This window comes from Canis aureus, chromosome 34 (assembly GCF_053574225.1).
Source record: "Canis aureus isolate CA01 chromosome 34, VMU_Caureus_v.1.0, whole genome shotgun sequence".
Lineage (NCBI taxonomy): Eukaryota > Metazoa > Chordata > Mammalia > Carnivora > Canidae > Canis > Canis aureus.
The window spans coordinates 11,466,413-11,485,766 of NC_135644.1; the positions used below are offsets into that span (position 1 = coordinate 11,466,413).

The 19,354-nt window shown below is 42.7% G+C and overlaps 1 protein-coding gene and 1 long non-coding RNA gene across 14 annotated transcripts in view; one reads left to right on the forward strand and one right to left on the reverse strand.

The window, feature by feature from the left end:
• Nucleotides 1-1,806: 1,806 nt before the first annotated feature.
• On the reverse strand, nucleotides 1,807-16,529 carry LOC144304986 (uncharacterized). Of its 2 annotated transcripts, XR_013372021.1 has the most exons (6): nucleotides 16,471-16,517; nucleotides 15,355-15,470; nucleotides 11,030-12,761; nucleotides 8,128-8,225; nucleotides 3,621-3,901; nucleotides 1,807-2,203 (listed from the first exon to the last, which is right to left on the reverse strand). It is a non-coding gene; the product is annotated as an uncharacterized LOC144304986 (long non-coding RNA). The 2 variants fall into 2 exon arrangements; XR_013372022.1 differs by lacking the exon at nucleotides 15,355-15,470 and having other exon boundaries at nucleotides 16,471-16,529.
• The window catches only part of LOC144304984 (uncharacterized), a 171,658-nt gene continuing 168,756 nt past the window's right edge, over nucleotides 16,453-19,354 (forward strand). For 3 of the 12 annotated variants that reach the window (XR_013372010.1, XR_013372009.1, XR_013372008.1), the window contains exon 1: nucleotides 16,625-16,865. The gene's annotated coding sequence lies outside the window, so the exon portion shown is untranslated. The other 9 variants (XM_077883673.1, XM_077883672.1, XR_013372015.1 and 6 more) reach the window with 8 other exon arrangements.

Here is a 19,354-nt window from a genome sequence, read left to right on the forward strand (position 1 = left end):
GTTTATGTGTCTATATTCCTATGTGTGACAATGAAATATTTTGTCTTCTTCATTAGGTTGTTTCTAGTTTTAATCATGGTTATATTCTCAGCCTTGAAATTCAATAAATACTTGTTAATTAAATCAATGAATGAATTTTATTCTTATTTATTTATTTTTAGACAGGGAGAGGGCAGGGAGGAGGTGCAGAGGGATATATAGAGAATCTTAAGTGGGCACCACACTCAAAGTGAAGCATGAGGCAGGGCTCATAGTGGAACTTGATCTCACAACCCTGAAATCATGACCTGAGGCGAAATTAAGAGTGATGCGCCTAACCAACTGAGCCACCCAATGATGAATGAATTTTGAAAAGCAGATTAAGTGATGTGTTTTGCTGAATTTATGTCAGTCAAATGCTTCTTTTTTAAAAAAAAGTCTATAATCTTTTATCTAAAGTCCTTAGAGCCTGAGGCTTTTCAAAATTTAGCATTTTTCCGCTAAAAAATTAATACTGTATATATAGTGTCTGTTTTATGATATCTATAGCAGGACCTGGGCACCACTCAATCATCAAACACATTAAAGTTTCAGGGACCACAAACAGCATTGCATTGGTTGGGGTCAAGCCTGCCACCAACAGAGTTATAGAGATGCCTGCTGTCTTCACAGATTGTTGCACTAGAGAACTGTGGGTTAAAATTGTGGAAATTTAAATCCATAACTCCTTGGTCCCTAATACATTTTATTCACACTGTGGTGCATCTTACTCATACTTCATCCTTGCCCTCCAAGAAAAACTATACTAGTTTATGGTGCATTGACACTTATTTTAATGGACCAGTGATTATCCTATTGCCCTGAGGCCAGGGAAATGTACAACTTATTCCTAGGAGAGGCATAGCTGAATCTTAACAAATAATAAAAGCTGTTCCAAAAATTAAGAAATGGGATTCTTTATTCAAGGGACTTATAAAGTATTTATTCACAATTTGTTCTGGGTAAAATTACTAATACTTCCAGAATATAATTTTCAACTGTTAGAGGTTTGATAATCTTTTCTAAAAAAGAGTTTTCTCTAAGGGGAAAGCAAATTTGAAAACTGACATTGAAAAGTCATAAAAGGCAAAGCTCACTGTATTTTATGGAGACCTAAATAGACAAAATCCATTGTTTTTAAGACCACAAGAAGGTCTAGACTCTAGGGACTTCCTTGTTATGGCCCTCAGGCATGAGCAAGAATAGTATTGTGGAAATCAGACAATCAAGGCATCGAAAGTCCAATCCTTAAGTCCAATCCTCCGATGTTAAATTTAAACATGCCAAATATGCAACTGTGCACTTCCAAATGCACACCCACACTCACTCACAAGATTCTTCTTCCTCTGATAGTGTTGTCACAGGGAACTGCCCAAGCCAAGGCAGTGTTTGGCCTTTTTTTTTTTTTTTTCCTTTTCTTATTCTTTAGGTATAACATTATGACCCAGATGACCTCCTTTATCTGACTCTTGTGACCCGCACATGGTGAAGTGTGCTCAGTGGTCACATTGCCTAATAAAAATCATAGCTTAGACGTTCATGAGCCCTATGCTATAAGAAAGCTATTTCACTCCTCTGTGTCTCAGTTTACCCATCTATAAAACGTAGGTAATAATATAGCCTAATCCATGGAGTTGTGAAATTAAATTATGTTTAATATGTGTTCGACTCCGAGGACTTCTGAGGACCAGGCACCTCCTCAGGTCTTGGCAGTTACCTCAATAGCAAGCTGAAGCTTATGCTAGAACACAATAATACCACGCATTATGCTCCCAATTGACCTTCTGAAACTTTCCAACACCTTGGTTTTATTGCTAGTATTATTTATCACTTAAGGCTGAAACAATGGGTTAATTCATATTATGGGTTCTTTCCTTTTGAATAAAATTTACTGCATTATAAGTATCAGCTGTCTCCAACCTACAAACAGGTTGAATTCCAAAACGTTTATTTGCATGTGAGTTGTTTACGATTTGAAACACATTTTTTCCATAGAGGCGATGTTTTAAAGGAGGTTAGTGCCCAGGCTGACACAGTAAAGGCAATACAGTGGGTATCTGTCCTGTAGGCTGGAGGGTCTCAGACAAGCAAAACAGCTCACTTAGGACCAGGATCTATTTGTTCATCTGCTTGGATGCTGCAGCAGTCGGTGAGGGGCTATGGATTATGTTGCAATGTTCTTCATCTGAGAGGAAAAGAAATTGAAAGTCAGGGGAGAGGTTTAGTAAGACCCCAGCTTCCAGTCACCATCTCAGAGGGGAAGGGCATGAGCTACAGAAGAAACTGCCATTCTTCAGATGGTTAGAAATTCTGGAACCTTGGTAACTTCCCTATGTTTCATTGCTCTATATCAGTTGCCTCATAGTCATTAGTATGACTCTCCTTAAAAACCAAATGCACAGAGGGATAAATGGGGGATTATATATCATTCTAAAGCTAGGAAATGGCTAGGGATAAGGGGGAGGGGGTGGGATGGACGATGGAGAAGCATAAAATGAGAAGCATCCGTTATAAAGAGGGAAAGAAAGCAAGACTGTGGGATCTCTACCACCAACCTGCCAAACATTGGTGTTCATTAGAAACAGTGACTTTCTTAAGTTACCAACAAACATCTTTGTTGGTGACTTAAGAAAACAGACGGATGAAGTCACTTGAGACTCATCATCAGTAACATTAAGTATCCATATCTGCAGAAGAGAAGAGTCTTATAGTTTGGTTGGTAACTTGGCTGCATATTAGAATCATCTGGGAAAATTTTAAAACCCCAGTGCCCAAGCGGTACCTCAAACTAATTATGTTAGAATCCCAGGACCAAGGCATCAGAAGTGTTAAGGCTCCCCAGATAATTCCAATGAGCAGCCATGTTTGAAAACCACTTTAAATATCAATCATTCCCAGATCTCCTAAATTTAAAAATAAGGTGGTGTGGCCTCCACAGAGCTCTGGAACACTCCAAACCTGAGCCCCTTACCCGAATTCCCATTTATAATTAAGTACTTCCCCCTCCAAAAAATCTGGGACAGGATTTGAGAATTGATTCAGTGCAGCTGATTATTCACATTATGATTTTATTTGCTAAGAAAGTAAAATAATTTCAACCACAGTATTCATTAAATATGATGGCAAACAACTCCAAACATTTTATGTGCGAACTCGAGTATGGTAGAGATTAATTTGTCCCACCATGTGCCAGGCACTGTGCTGGATGCTGAGGATAAAACGATTACAAATGTAGATATGCCCATTGCCAAAATGGTAGTTTAGGGTCAGGCTGGGCACCTGACCAGCCAAGGCCCACCAAGAAGTAAGGAATTACACCTGTGGAGACTGAGTCACCTGTTTTAAATCATTAGGTTTTTTTGGTCATTAATAGTGATCCCATGAGTACAATATTGTGTGTTTGTGGCAGTGTCCCGACAGCTGAATTTTATTTACTAATGAATGTACCTCCCTTTGCAGTGATTTCATCAGCTGTCCCTCTGACACATATACCTTTTCTACATAGGAGGGCCAGACGAGAGAGGCGACTGTCTCTGTGCCCGACTGTGCCCAGGGCTACTTACCGCTCCCCACCCCGGCCCCTAGGAAATGGCCACTATTACCTGTTGCCTCATTACATGACTCAGAATGAGTCCTCTGTTCATCTGCACTTTTAGGAGAGATGATTGATGGCTGCTGCCTTTGGAGAAGTCCTACCATGGGGTAAGTGTGTTGACATCAAATCTCTTGCTTCCCAGTTGCTTCAGGAGCTTAGGAACTGAGTGGCTCTCCGTACCATAAGTATGTCGTCTCTTTCTGCTTTGACAAGGTTAGTGTCTGTGTCCACTGGCACAATCCCCAAGCTTCCTCCAACTTGTGTCATTAACCATGCAGTGGGGTCTGACTACAGAAAACACAGAATACATTAAGCAGGGAAAACAGCCCGGGTCTTGAAAAAGTCTCTGCGTAGAAAACAAGAGGCTCTAAATGATTCTGTTAACAGGTCTGACTTCCCATGCCTCTCTCCTGTTCACCGCTGCAGGAGATGCTAGCCACGTGAAACGTGTAGTCCCCCTTCCTCCGGTCACCTCCCCATCAAGGGCTCCACTGGATGTTATGATCAATCCTAATGCTGCTGGGAGCCACAGATTTCTGCAAAGATCTCTTAAGGAAGTGCAGTTGAAAAGAAAAGCTATGCAAGAGACAGCACGTGAACCAAGCAATTGTCAGGAAGTCACCTTTTTACAGTGTCAAAGCTCTTTGTGAGTGTTTGCTCATTTAGAGAACAATCTCATGGGTAAAATCCATCCCAGATGAAACTAGGAAGATGGGATCCCTGGGTGGCCCAGCGGTTTGGCGCCTGCCTTTGGCCCAGGGCACGATCCTGGAGACCAGGGATCGAATCCCACATCGGGCTCCCGGTGCATGGAGCCTGCTTCTCCCTCTGCCTATGTCTCTGCCTCTCTCTCTTTCTCTCTCTGTGACTATCATAAATAAATAAAAATTTTAAAAAATTAAAAAAAAAAAAAGAAACTAGGAAGGCAACAGTCCATCAGCGCAAAGCAGGATCTCTCCAAGCAAACGCCAGCATCGTGGTCTTAGACCGGCTCTGAGCAATGCAGGTACTGCTGCTTCACAGTTGTTCGAGAAATTTAACTGGTGACAGGAGAAGGCCCACAAAACCACGAGCCGAGAAATATCATGTCCAACCTGTGAAGTAAACTCTACAGAATTGTGTTGGTGCTTGGCTGTTTGCTCCCAAAGAGGCTCCTTGCCCCTCCCTGCACTGCTCTATACAGTGGGCAGTGGCTTACTAATGCTAGTAAAAGGACACAATTGCTTAGCTCTGAAATTTGGGGTGAACTAGTTAACTCTAAGCCCCAGTGTCTTCGTCAGTATAAGGAGGATAATTATACCCAGTTATTATGAATATTAGCTGAGACAAGCTTAATATAGCATCCGCTGGCAGTGCTCAATAAATGTTGGGTATCCCTGGGAATATTCCCTTACAAGGGAACTAAAATGTGTTAACTCTGGAGCCCGCCTCCCTGGGGTTAGGGAGGTCTTTCACTTGGGCTTTGTCACTTCTTGGTTTGGGCTGCTATGCTAATTAAGGGCTCTTCCGCAGCATCATCAAAGTTGCATTCTTCAAGCATGCACACTACAGATTCAGTAGCTGTGTTTGCTCTGGCTACTGCCATTTCCATTCCTGTCCTCTGGCGCTTCTGCAGAAATCCATTCAAGGAGGGAATGGCAGGGTAACTTTTCCGGATTGCCTGTGACTACCCGCTGGGTCTGTTTCCGGTCAGCTAGGAGAGCTTTCCCACTGCTTGCTGTCTAGATCCTCTATGCCGGTTGCCTACAAATATTCACACCACAGAGATAAAAGGAACCACCTGCCTGGAATCACCTGCAGCTGAGCACAGCCAGATCCCTGGGTGGCAGCTTATCTATGTTGGCAGGTGCAGCCTCCCTATTCGGCTGCTTTTTAGCTCAGATGTTTCTCCTTTGGCAATGATGTGCCTAATAATTTGGGGCACTCAATTTCCTTTTCTACATTAGATCCATGAGTCCCTGTATAGTGAAAAAAACACAAAAAACAAAACTAATTGCTACCCCTCTCATGGGGAGATTTATGTTGTAGCAAGCCATTTAGCCTTTAGCTAAAGGAATAAAATTCTAACAGTATAATTGGGGCACTAAGAGAGAGGGAGGATATTTGGGGCACCTAGAAGTGGAAATAGTAATTTTTAATAAAATAATGAAGAAAATACTAGTTAAAAAATTTAAAGAGAATGCTTGGTTTTTCTTAGCTATAATTTCAGGAGAATGAGAAAAAAAATGAGTGATCCCTTATCTCTAAAGAAGTGTTAAAACTGAATTTCAGTGAAGGCCTTCCCCTTCCACTAGGAAACCTAAGCTTGTGTCTTACATATACACGTAATATTTATCAACGCCAGTTTATTATTAAGTGTCTTCTAGGTGTTTGATATTATGTGGTGAACTTCTCAGGGAAAGAAGAGAAAAAAGGAAGGTGGACTAATATAAAAACAAAGAGAAGCCCAAAGCATTTTAATCCACTTTTATTTTAAAAGCAAAAATTTATCATCTTGTGATTTTTTTTTTTAACCTCCCAATGGTTGGTTGCCATATGGTACCAATTCTGCTCATGGAATGTGAAAAATAAAATAAATGTCAAATCTTGACTCACAATTGCTAACCTTATAACTGTGCAGAATATAATGGTTTTCTCTGTGCATCAGTCTCTGCTTTAAGGGCCAGGTGGTTTCTGCTAAATCTCTAGACCTCTATTAAATAATTTGCCTATTACTGGGAATGAAAGATCCCAGAGTTTTGTGTCCATGTTGTTTTCTCCACCTCCCCCCTGGCCCTGGATAGAAGTTATTCTCCTCCTTCTATCTTGGTAGGACTTCAGAGTTGCCTATGGTGAGAGGTCCCTTATACAAATTCCTAGCTGGTAAGAATATTTTGCCATTGGAGTCCAGACTGTATCCCCTAGCCAGACTATTTTTTAAAAGATTTTATTTATTTTTTTATTTATTTATGAAACAATGCATGTGAGAGAGCACGCAAGTGGGGGGGAGGGGTGGTGGGAGAAAGACAAGCAGACTCAGTGCTGAGCAAGAGACGGAGGATGTAGAGTTCGATCTCAGGACCCTGAGACCATGACCTGAGCTGAAACCGAGATGTGGATCCTCCACCAACTGAGCCACCCAGGTGCCCCATAGCCAGATTATTTTTTTTAAGTGATATCAAGAATAATAGGGTTGAAACTGAATGGTTTTACTAGGCAAATTTACTTGGTAAAATAATGAAGAAAAAATACAGATCTACTTGTACAGCTCTGGGGAAAGCCACACTCCCAAAGATGATTTCTTTTAAAATGTACATTTGAAGCATGCATATTGCTAATACAGTTTCAACTGTTAACAGGTTAGTGTTTTGTGTCACTGTTTAGTTTTGATTGGCATAAGGTTTTCCTTAGTCTAAAGGGAAGTTTTTTCCCACATTGCATAAACCAAGACAAAGTATCATTCTTCAGTTGTGGTTGCCCAGCCGCCACTGCCTCTGCTGGCTCTCGTCCCCTCTCTCCCCCTCTTCCTCTCTTTCCCTTTCCTTCCCTTTCTCTCCATTCTACCATTGATATGGTTTATAGGTTAGCAAAAATTGAGCAACCTTAAAAACACAATCTATGAACTCTAAAGAAAATATTAAATATGAAAAAGTATCACATCTGCATAGTTGAGAGGACAAAAGACTAAGGAAAATCATCCAATGCTGTTGCTTCCAACAGTCACAAAACTGATATGGCTCACAGTTTAAATAACTTGTATAAGCACATTGATTGCCCTTTCGCTGGTAGGCACGGTCATTCAATGAATAGTTATATGGGCCTTGCTATAGTTAAAGCATTCAGTGATTCAATATCAATTCACTTATTCAGATGCCAATACAGCACAACAGCACAGACTTATGAGGGGTCACGATGTGTTACTGGGCTCCTAATAGATGCGAGACACTGATCTAACTTCTCTTTTTTTTTTTTTCTCTAATATTCCATTTAAATCTCCTAGCAATCCTTGAGATCTGTGCTATTGTCCTCATTTCAAAGTTGAGAAATTGAAGCTCAGAAAATCAAAATAAATCAATGCCTGAGGCTGGCCTCCTTGCCTCCAGTCTGGTGGACCACTTCCAATCTGTTCCTGGCTTAAAAGCTTTTAGGGGATTCTCCTGACCTTTAGAACAAAGTCTAAACTTATTACCAAGTTTTTCAAGGTCCTTCATGATCTGGCCCCAGTTATCTTCTCAAACAGCAAAGCTTAACACTCCTCACCTCCAGTCACACTGGCAGTATACTGCTTTCCTTTCAGTCCCCGAGTAGGCCCTGCTTACTTTTGTCCCTGGGGAGCTCATGGAGTTTTGTACTGACAGCACCTTCCAGCACACATTCCCTGACCTCCCCCGTGACCTGGCTAATCCTCACTGGTCCCTCAAATTTGTACATAGGTATCACTTCCCCAGGAAGCCTCTTCTGCCCCCCGCCCCCCCAAGCACCTCTTAGGTGAACCCCTTTGGGATCCTATGGCCCATCCCAGTGTCACACACTACCTTTTGATTGCCTGTTTACTTGTGTGAATCCCTCTCTTGACAGTAAATTCTGGGAAGGCAGGAACTGAGATCATCAGGCTCTCAAGGTATCCCAGGGCCTTGTATAGAGTAGTAAACAAATGTTTATCAAGGGTCTGGATGATTAAGAGAATGACATTTGTACTTGGAGAACTTTAAGGACAACATAGCAACAATTCTTTGGAACTGCTTCTGAAAACACATGGATGGTTTGGTGGCAGTGTGCAAGGGAATATTCTAAGTGATGGGTGCCATGTGGTTTCCTGAATCATCCAGTTTACCTGATGATTAGTAATTTAAAATATCAATTTTTAGTAACATCCAGATATGTTATGCATATTAATATAAAATGCATATGAAGTTTTTTTTTAATTTTTATTTATTTATGATAGTCACAGAGAGAGAGAGAGAGAGAGAGAGAGAGAGGCAGAGACACAGGCAGAGGGAGAAGCAGGCTCCATGCACCGGGAGCCCGACGTGGGATTCGATCCCAGGTCTCCAGGATCGCGCCCTGGGCCAAAGGCAGGTGCCAAACTGCTGCGCCACCCAGGGATCCCCATACGAAGCTTTATGATAAAAAATATGTGTCTCAAGGGTGCCTGGGTGGCTCAGCAGTTGAGCATCTGCCTTTGGCTCAGGTTGTGATCCCAGGGTCCTAGGATTGAGTCCTGCATCTGGCTCACCAAAGGGAGCTTATTTCTCCCTCTGCCTATGTCTCTGCCTCTCTCTCTGTGTCTCTCACAAATAAATAAAATCTTATAAAATATGTGTCTTATAAGAAATTTCCCATTTTGCATCAGATCCCCAAATATAGAGTGACAATCACTATTCTCTGTGATGGTAAAAATCTTATTGAGAGGGTTGCAGTCACTTGGGGGCAAGTTTTAAAATGCGTAATGTCAAAGTTCTGAGCCTGAGAAATACTTGAAGGTAACAGTTACTTAATCTAGTGACGACCAAGGAGAAATGTAAAGTCTGCCTTCACCTGGTTCAGAGGCTGTCACCAAGAATAGGGAACAGATGGATTCTTAGAAATGCATTTTAGAAAAAAGAACCATTAGGTAGATTCAGCTCAGTTTGAGAAAGAACCTCTGGATTGTGGGAATAGGAGGTATCTTTGCCCTTTAATCCTCTTCTGTTCGTCCTGAGCATTGTGCCACAAATTATACCAAGGAATCAGATGGAATTATTCCAAGTTAGTCCATATAACTATTCATCAGGAGCACTACAGAACTCTTAATTTGTGTAGGACACCAGAATCTATCTTTTCTTCTAGTGTAAAGATTGTATAAATCTCTAATTCAAAAACTAAATAAGCAGGATCTGTTTCTCTCTGGTCAGATTTACCATAGCGGCAACCCATGTGAAGCCCATTTCTTATTCTCAAAATAGAATTATAGTTGTTGTTTCAGATTTGCAGTAATTCACACTTGGTGCAAAAGAAATTAGACAGTGCATTCCTGTGGAAAGTGAAATTTCCCCAGGCCCAACTCCATACAAAGATTTTCAAATGTTTTATACAAATATATTAACGGAATCATACTATTCTGTGAGTTTTTTTTTTGCCTATGCATATACATACATACATACATGATATATATCTACATATGTGTATATGTATTTTACATGAAAATACAGTACGGGGATCCCTGGGTGGCGCAGCGGTTTAGCGCCTGCCTTTGGCCCAGGGCGCGATCCTGGAGACCCGGGATCAAATCCCACATCAGGCTTCCGGTGCATGGAGCCTGCTTCTCCCTCTGCCTGTGTCTCTGCCTCTCTCTCTCTCTCTCTGCGACTATCATACATACATACATACATACATACATACATACATAAATAAAATTAAAAAAAAAAAGAAAATACAGTACGTATATGCATTTTATATGAAAATACAATAGATGGTTTGTCCTTTTAAACTGTTTCATGGTATTCCATTGTCTGGATATTATGTAATGAATTTAATAGTTGTCTATTGACAGACACTTTATTTGAAGCATTGTTTGTCACTGCAAATATTTAATAATCAGTTTAACCCATTTTATCAAAAGATTTTCTGTGAAACAGACCAGGCTTCCATCCTGAAGTACTGGACCTGCTGAGCAATGTGTCAGGGAATGTTCAAAACCATAGGCACAGTGTGTCTGCCTGGACCATTCCTTCTACTCACTGATATCTAATTTAGAACATTAAGATTTGGGGGCTAAAAAAAGAAGTCAGATGTGCTATCCAGAGGAATACACATGTATTCAGGACTTTATTTCCAAAGAAATGCTTCAAAGACATTTCCCATTTTGAGGTAGGCCCCAAGCCCCCAAAGATGAATTGACTTTCTCTTGCCATTAGGGATGTTTCAGTGGAAAAATCTGAGAAGTACTCGTTTAAGATCTTTGAAATCTTTTGAATGCCTGAGAGGGATCCAGACAAACTGGGGACTAATTATACTGGCTGAACTAGGTTCTTAAAATAGAAACCAGCCAAGGATTCTCAAGATGGGTCCCTCAAAGTTAATGTAAGGACACAAAGGGAAAGAGGGGCAGGGGGGCAAAATGAGCCTTTCCCAGTGACACCAATAGCTGGATCAAGTCCAGGTACAAAAACTGGTTTTTGTGACAATTCAGAATAGACTCATTTGCTCTGCTCAAAATGGGAAACGTAAGGTCATCTTGACAGTGGGCTTGTGTGGCTCTTTTTTAAAGGAAGTCTTGTTTTTGGAGGCTAATGGACTTTTCAAATAGTGAATTCTTAACTGGAAAGTGGAAGTTCAATCATAGCCTATTCGTTTATCTTATTTTACTTGAATAGAAAACTCAAAAGCTCTAATGAAAGAACAATTGACAAGACAGGTAAACTCTTGTTAATAATTCTAGCGGGTGGGAGGATTTACCGGAGCCTTATTTCTCTTGCTGGATTTCACCTGGTGCTTTAGGACCAACAGTACAATGCAGGAGGGTTTCCCTTCTGCTTAAGCACCTTCCATTCTGCATATGCCAAAAATAGTTGTTTGTTGTTACGCATAGATGTTTTTGTTCCTCACAATAAGCCTGCAGAGCAGAGGTGAATTATATTTAAAAAGGAACCGTTTTGCCTGTCAGAACAGTTTACATAAAACAGCCTTTGAGTTCTGAAGGATTTTAAAGCTGAGCTCTAAAATCTACAATATGGATCTAAAATAATCTATCTAAAGGCAAAACAACTGGTCAGCTGCCCTTCAGCTCTTACTACTTGGAAATACTCCTTAGTGCTTAACAGTATTTAACTTATGTGCATTTATTTCCCACTGTGTTTATTTTAAAATCATCGCTGTAGGCCAGGTAAATGGATTCAGTAGAGATGAACACACCATCCATCATATTTTGAGTAGACCTACATAGCTGAACGCAATAATATTCAGTATAATTATGCTGTCTAATATTCACTTGAAACATGTGTCCTACATTATCATATGCTAATTATGCATAATTAATGTTAACTATTTATGGACACATGATCAATTAATGGGTTGCAAAGTAAAACTTATGTGCAAAAGAAACTAAGAGCCTTCCCATACAAACATAAGAGGAGACTTTTTAATTCTCTAAGGCGTGTTTAAAAAGATTATAAATGAATTGACCATTTTGATATTAGAACGTATACAGTAAATAACATGTGTAAAAATGCAGTCGTTTTAGGTCTCCTGGGGAAAAACAGCAGTAATTCTTCCTCATGTGAGAAGCATGGAAAGAACGCCATCGAAAGCAGCTCAATCAATATATTATCCTCAGAACAACAAGGGAGCTATAGATGAGGGCTGTGGATGGGTATTATAGATGAGGGATTCTGTTGTCAGAACCACTTGGAAAACCCGGCAGGATGTGCATCCAATTCATAAAATAAATAGTCAACTTATTATTCAGGTTTAGCTTAAATTTTGGTGAGGTTGGCAAAATTTGTCACTGTGGAAATGTACTGTGAACTCAAAAAAATGTTCTTTTTGTTGAAGAGGCCGCTCTCCTCAAAACTGAATAGAAAACAGGGAGTTAAGTACCTCCTCCCCCAACTTTCATTAACCCTCAGACTAACAGGAAGGCTGTATACATTACCATCACTGTATCTCTTTTCCCCTTGGAGGTACTGATGCGAAGCCAGAATAAGTATCTCGCTTACTGTGAGTGCCCAGAAAACCCTAACCTTCCGGCTCTCTGATGGTCCAACGTGTCTCCCAGGTCCCTTTCCCCAGGCACCCAATTTTAGATCATCTATGCGCTCCTTCGCACTTGATATATTAGCTCAACCATGGATTGCTTGGTTTTGGTTTTGGTTTTAAGAATCTTGTATGACTCCCTGTTCTCCTCTCTGAAGTTGCCATTAGTACTCTTGACTTGGTAAGACTGGCTCTTGATCTTTCAGAATAGGGTTGTTTTTTCCCACCCTCTTTGAAACTAAGTATGGTCGTGTGAACCGCTTTGGTCTATCGACATGGGTGGAAGTGACAAAGGGCAGACTCTTTGAGAAGCAGCATGTGATTTGCCACTCTGCTCTGGTGATCATTAGGAACACACATCAAGATGAAGCCTCCATCAGCCAGGATGTCCGAGTGATTACAAGGAGCAGAGCCCTCCTGCCAACCTTCATTGAACCTGTGACATGAGCAGGAAATAAACTTGGTGTTAAATCGCTGAAACTTGGGAGTTGCTTGTTACTACAGTATAATCTAGCATATTCTGAATGAGACATGTGCAAATTAAAATCTAAGCTTCTTCTCCTCGACATTGAAGACACTCTACCATCTGGCCTCTCAACCTGTCTTTTACACATTCACTTAACTTGTGGAGAACTACGAGGTGCCAGCAACTCTGATAGTTCCTTGGAATATAGAGGGCTCATGCTCTCAATGGGGCATGCATACAAGCATTGGAATTGTCACAATACAGCATGATAATTGCTTTAGTTAACATTCATGTCTAATGAGGACAAGAGAGAGATCACTCTATTCTTCTCTAGGATGATGTTGGGAGCAGTGCCAAACATTTTTGTGTAGGAAGTGGTCCTCATATGAAAAGGCACAAAAGTGAAGAAAGGAAAGCACAGTCACAAAGCTGTGCATAGTTTGGCTGGCGCATCTTCCCCAAGAACATATCTACACTGGCACACATCCATGCACCTGTCCGTGCTATCTCCCTTGCCTGGATTCCTCCAAACCATCATAGGGTTAATAAGCTGAGGGGTAGAGGGAAGGCAAGTAACAGATGCCAAGGGCTCAGAAGTTATTTCATACTGATCTCACTTTTATTTTAAGATTTTATTTTTATTTACTCACAGAGAGGCAGAGACACAGGCAGAGGGAGAAGCAGGCTCCCTGTGGGGAGCCCAACATGGGACTCGCTCCCAGGACCCTGGGATCATGACCTGAGTCAAAGGCAGATGCTCAACCACTAAGCCACCCAGGTGCCCCTGATCTCACTTTTATACAAGCTCTTATGCTTAGACATTTATCTCATCACCAAATAAGTCAACACATTGTCACAGGGATAACTGATGGGATTCAAGATGGTGTTCATTATATCTTGCTAAACCAGACCACGCCTATAGAAGACTAGACATAAACATTGTTTTGCAATCTAACACAGTTATCCCATGACTACAAATTTATTGCATGGCATTTTCTTTGCAGAAAGGCATTCAAAGTAAACTTATTCCTCAATCTTTGTAACCCTGCTTTGAATTTTCTTTTCTTCCATTATATACTAGCATTTAAAAAAAAAAAAAAAAGAGTAAAGATCAGGGCTTTTCGGACCAGTGAAAATCTTGGGAATAGCATCTCTCCCTTCTTCGCATGTGAAAATGTTCACATCCTAGAAAAGGCCCAAGTGCATAAGCTCAAATGTCACCTCCTCTGTGAAGCCTCCCTTGACCTATACTACTCTTCCTCTTTGGTCCCTTAGCATTTTGTTTTTAATTCTGCTGTTTATGACATTCAACTTGTCATTACAGATGAATAGTATTTACATGTCTAAACCCCCCAACCAGATTGCTGTAAGTGGCTGTCAGTAGTTTACTCACATCTGCATCCCTGATGGCGCCAGCACAGTGCCTGGACAGAATGGGCAAGCAATGCCTGCTTAGCTGAATAAGGATGTGGGTTAGACACCCAACAGTTACAAAGATGGGGGGGAAGCTGGCAAGAAAATCCTTTCCCCAGGGAATAGACTCCATTATCTTAGGCAGCCAGGTGCAAATTTTATATAAAAATTTTGTATGAATAGTTGGGATCTTACAATAACAACAAATGATGAGATCAAATACCCCAAAAAATATAATGGCATCCACTACAGTATGATTTTACGGGCTCCAAAGTCCCTTATCTAAAACCTTTGGAAGAAATATGTTTCAAAATTTCAAATTACAAAGGTAATGTGGTACATAACATCCCCAACAGGATATGGGGCGCAGCCCTCCATAATCAGCACATTAATATTTCTGCAGGGAAACATACAAATCTTCACAAAAAGTAGAAGAAATAAAGATATTGGTAGCCTGTGGTGTCGGCTTGGGTCAGGTTTTGCTGCCAGGGAAGTCCCCAAAACTTTAAGGTTTTGGAGTTTCAGAGCTGTAGATGACAAATTGCTCTACCATATTACTAATAGCTATTTATCTAATACACAGGAACTCCTCCTGCTTATTCGTGGGAGAGAATCTTTACCAATCCATTTTATCAGATTTGAATTTCAAATATTTATTGCCAAAATCGTTCACAGTTTTTTAACAAGGGATGAGATTTAAGATGAGCTGTTGTTTGTCAGATACAGATAAAGACTTTTTTTAAATTAGAAATTTAAATGCTTTTAAAAAAAATGTCTCATTAACAAAATACTGATAGAGTAGAGCTGAATAAGGACGTCTTTTGTGGAACTCATTTTCAGGCAAGAATGAATTTTTTTTTTTTTTTTTTGCAAGTATGAATTTCAAGCACTGAAAAAGATACTGGTTTAAAGGTTTAGGTCCTATAAAAGCAAATCCTTGTAGTAATATAAAATGTGCTAGGCATATTCTCACGAAGATGGTAAAGGGCATCCCTGGGTCACTGGAGGAGTGCTGTGTGACAATGCATCTGGCTGCGATGTCTCTCTCTCTCTCTCTCACACACACACACACACACACACACACACACACACAAAGTTGCCAAGTGCTTTGCCAAAAACATAAATTCTGCAAAAAATATCTAAGTGCTACCGCTGAAGCTCTCTCTTCAAACTTATTTCAAAGCCACACCATCCCAGCTCTGTTCTCTTCGGTTTATCTCAACCATGGCAACCGGGGTTGGTTGCACGGTGTCTCTGCAGAAGAGCCTGCAGAGAGACAAGAAGAATGCCTAGGAAACTGCGAAAATGTAAAAAAAAAAAAAAAAAAAAAGAAAGAAAGAAAAAAAAAATTCATGTCCTCTTTACGTTCCTCTTAAACCAGATTCTTTTACATCCGAGGCTTGGGGAGCCAGGCTAATTAGTTGTATTTCTTTTATAAAAGTCCTAATCTGCGAAATGTGGCTTTTCAAGAGTTCTCAAGGGAATGAATACGGGTGGTCGGGGTTTGAGGCGAACAGGGCAATAAGAAGCTGTTCTCTTGAGGAACGTCTGCAAATGGCCCAATCCCCACCCCCCCTTCCCCGGAGGAGGTGGGGGGGTGGAAAGCCTCTGGAATGCAACACTCCCCAATGGGTAATTTCTCACAGAGGTACATGCACCTGTACTTTACAGCAGTGACCAAAAGGTACGGGAATGGATCCTCCATGTTCTACCTGCGAGTTCTGAGCACCGTGAAGACGAAGCATCCAGATCCCCGCAGGAGCTCAGAAAGTATCTGCTAACTGGCCTCTCCACTAGGAAACCCGGGGCAGTGTTCCTGGGACGAGGGTCAGTCTGATCTCAGCGCTAGAAGCCAAGCCCCTGGGGTGCAGCTGGGGGGGAGGGGCGGGCAGATTCCAGGGAGCAAGGCCGGGGCGTGGCAGCGAGCCCTTCCAGCCGCTGGACGTGGGGCCCGTCAGGAGCGCTCGGCCTGGCTGGTGATGACCCAGCAGGCCTGGACACAGGGGGACACTCTGCGCCACCGCGGTTGCATATGGTCACCCCCCTCTCCCGGGGCCCACTGCGCCGCAGGGAGCATGCGCGGCCTCCCACCGCGGATCCCAGCCTGGGGCTGGGGGGGGGGGCACCCCGCTGGCTGCCCCTGCTGGGGGGCGACAGCAGCTCTTGCTTGCAAGGGGCGGGAGCGGCTGGATTTGGGGGGGGGTGGCGGTTCTCTGGAGAGCTAGCGGGGGGGTGGGTGAGTAGGCCGCATCTTTGTGTTTCCTACCTTCCGAGGCCAGGCAGCCTTCCAGACCCCGGCAGCCGGAAGTGGGCAGCCGGAAGTGGGCAGCCGGAAGTGGCCGCTGAGACGGAGCCGCCAGAGCCCCGGCCTGACTCTTCACACAGGCTCCAGCCCCGTGTCTCAGGTTTGTTTTTTGTTTTAAGATTTTATTTATTCATGAGAGACGCACACAGAGAGAGAGGCAGAGACACAGGCAGAGGGAGAAGCAAGCTCCATGCAGGGAGCCCGACTCGGGACTCGATCCCGGGACCCCAGGATCACACCCTGGTCCGAAGGCAGGCGGCGCCAAACCGCTGAGCCACCCACGGATCCCGCCCCCGCGTCTCAGGTTTGCTGGGGACCCGAGTTGACCCTTCAGGTTCGGAGGCGGGTTCAGCCAGGTAAGGAGACCAGAAGGCCCTCCCCGCCCAGGCCTCCTTCCTCCAGGTGGCTTGCTGCATCCCCAGAACTCCCCGAACCCTGGGTGGTAACGGCCTGCTAGCGGTTACGGTGGTTGATCTTATAATTGAAATTTAAAAGGGGCTCGCAGCTGTCAGGAGCGGATTTAACGGGGTGTCTCTGCTCCAATATTGTGTGCGGCTGCGACTTTGTAATTGTGCGGTGTGTTTACGGGCGTCGCAAAGAAGGGGAGAGGAAGGAAGCAAATAAAGAAACCCCTTGGAACCGTTTGTAGGGTTTGGGCCCCCAGGGCGGGAGGATATGCTGGCCAAGGGTCTCAAATAATGTCGCTAAAGCAGCAGGATCTGTGGTTTGGGAGATGGGGCTCCACTGCTTTACAGTTTGTTGCGCGCCTCCTCGATAAGTCGGGTTTCCAAGATGGCATTTTAATGATCTTCCCTACTATTGTGTGTAAGGCGCACCTCTATTATATCTTCACTGGAGACTCTAACCTTCACTTAAAAGCTGTCCTCTGCTTAATGCTTTGTTTTTCCTTTGATTCCTACAACATTTGCTATTAATGATGCCGTGTCCTTGGCCGCCTTCACTTGGGTTTTTAAGATAACTCCTTGCTCTGCCTTTTACTTCTAACCTTTCTCTGTCACTTTGTGTAGATTTATCCTTCCCCGGGAGAAGGGGAGCTTGGCCTCTCCCCACAGTCAGAGCTGGAAGTTTGAGCCAACGGACTGGACTGATTTCTTTCGTCTTGTTTCATGCTTTCTGGGTTTTATTCCTTCCTGCTGTTTTAATGGTCCTCTTTCTTTTGCTAATTTTACGCAACATTTTCCTTTTCTTTCTTTCTCCCCCCCCTTCACACTGGAGTTTTACAGGCTGCAGTTTTAACCTTGATAGCCAGAGATTCACATTTAAAAAAAAAAAAAAAAAATCAAAGTGTGGATTTTGAACTCCTTACTTCCTATGGCCATTGATTTCAGAGTTGCGTGAGTTTATTTTGGCCTCGGTCATGTTTATTTACTCCTATTCCTTTGTGGCCCAAGTTGGACCATTCTTTAACTTTGAAACTGGGAGTGTTTAGAGGGGATGAGAGGGCACTTTGGGTCAGAAAGAAGACTTCAAAGCCTGGGTGCTAGTGACCAGCTGTCTGCCCTCTCGACACGTCAGTCATCAGCTCTTCCATCCTCATGGTCCTCTTCTGTGAAGAGAATGGTGGCGTCTCTCCTAAGGCTCCTGTACAGGTTGAACTGAATCAAGGAAGAACCAAGCACAGGATCTCCTGCCCAATCACCGTCATCCATTGTTACTATGAATACGGGAATATTCCTTCAGAAAACCAACCCCTGCTACGGAGCCTTAGTCTTTCCAAATGCATGTTGTTTTATTTGCTAAGCAAAGAGGACTCAGCTGTTACAAGGATACTTGGTTGACTGTTAAGTCATTAAGTTCATCGAAACACTCGGATTTGAAGCAACGTGTCTCTCAGCAAGGTGCTAGAACCACAGGAGGAAAGAAGAGGTCATCGGCTGCTCTGGCTGACAAATTCAGGCCCCACTGAAATCTCTGCTTACTGTGAAACAGCTGGCCTTTGCCCCCAGAATCTGGTTCCCCAGGGAACCCAGGTTCCTCTGAGCTCTTGCTTTGACAAACGTTTTCTGGCTTTGGGTTGCTCCTTCTCCAGACAGAAGCACTCTCTGTAGAGAACAGAGCAGGAAGCCAGTTCTGCTCCTAAAGATCCGTGTGATCTGGTGGTGACTTCCTTCAGGGACTGTTTCCTCTTGACCAGGGATCCATAGTATTTCAAACCCATTAATAGATCGTGGTGATTGTTTTTACCATTGTCCTCATCAGAAAGACTTGAGTAAAGCCTAAATTCTCTGTGGAACCGCCCCCTACAACCAGTCTACATTCTATTCAACCTAAAACCTGTTTGTGGTGTACCTCTACCATGTGTCAGGACCTGAGGGTGGAGGGCACAGAGATAAGGAGTTACCAAGTGCACGGACGTGTTCATCACTGGCTATAACCAGAAGTGTTATGAGGCACAGAGGCAGTGTGAAGGCAAACATAAAGAAGTGTAGACACTGACACCTACCTTTCAAGAATGAGCCATCTAAAACCAACAGTATGAAAGAGGTTGTGAAACTAAGGACACATAGCAAATAATAGAACTATCAATGCACGATATATGAATATGCTCCAGCACATGCACCCCACCCCCTAGTCCCAGCAGCAACGATGAGAAGGAACATTTCGATGGTGGTTACTCTATGCCAAACCCTGCTCTAAGGGCTTCACATGTGTTAACTCTTCATACCAACCTTACAGATAACACACTTTTCCTGTGTTAAAGGTGGGGCAACTGAGGCAAGGTGCACTTGCCCACCTAGCAAGGCACAGCTAGCAAGTGGCAGGTTCAGATTTATGAATGCAAGAAGTCTTGCTCTAAAGTCCACATTTTTTGAAACCGAATTCT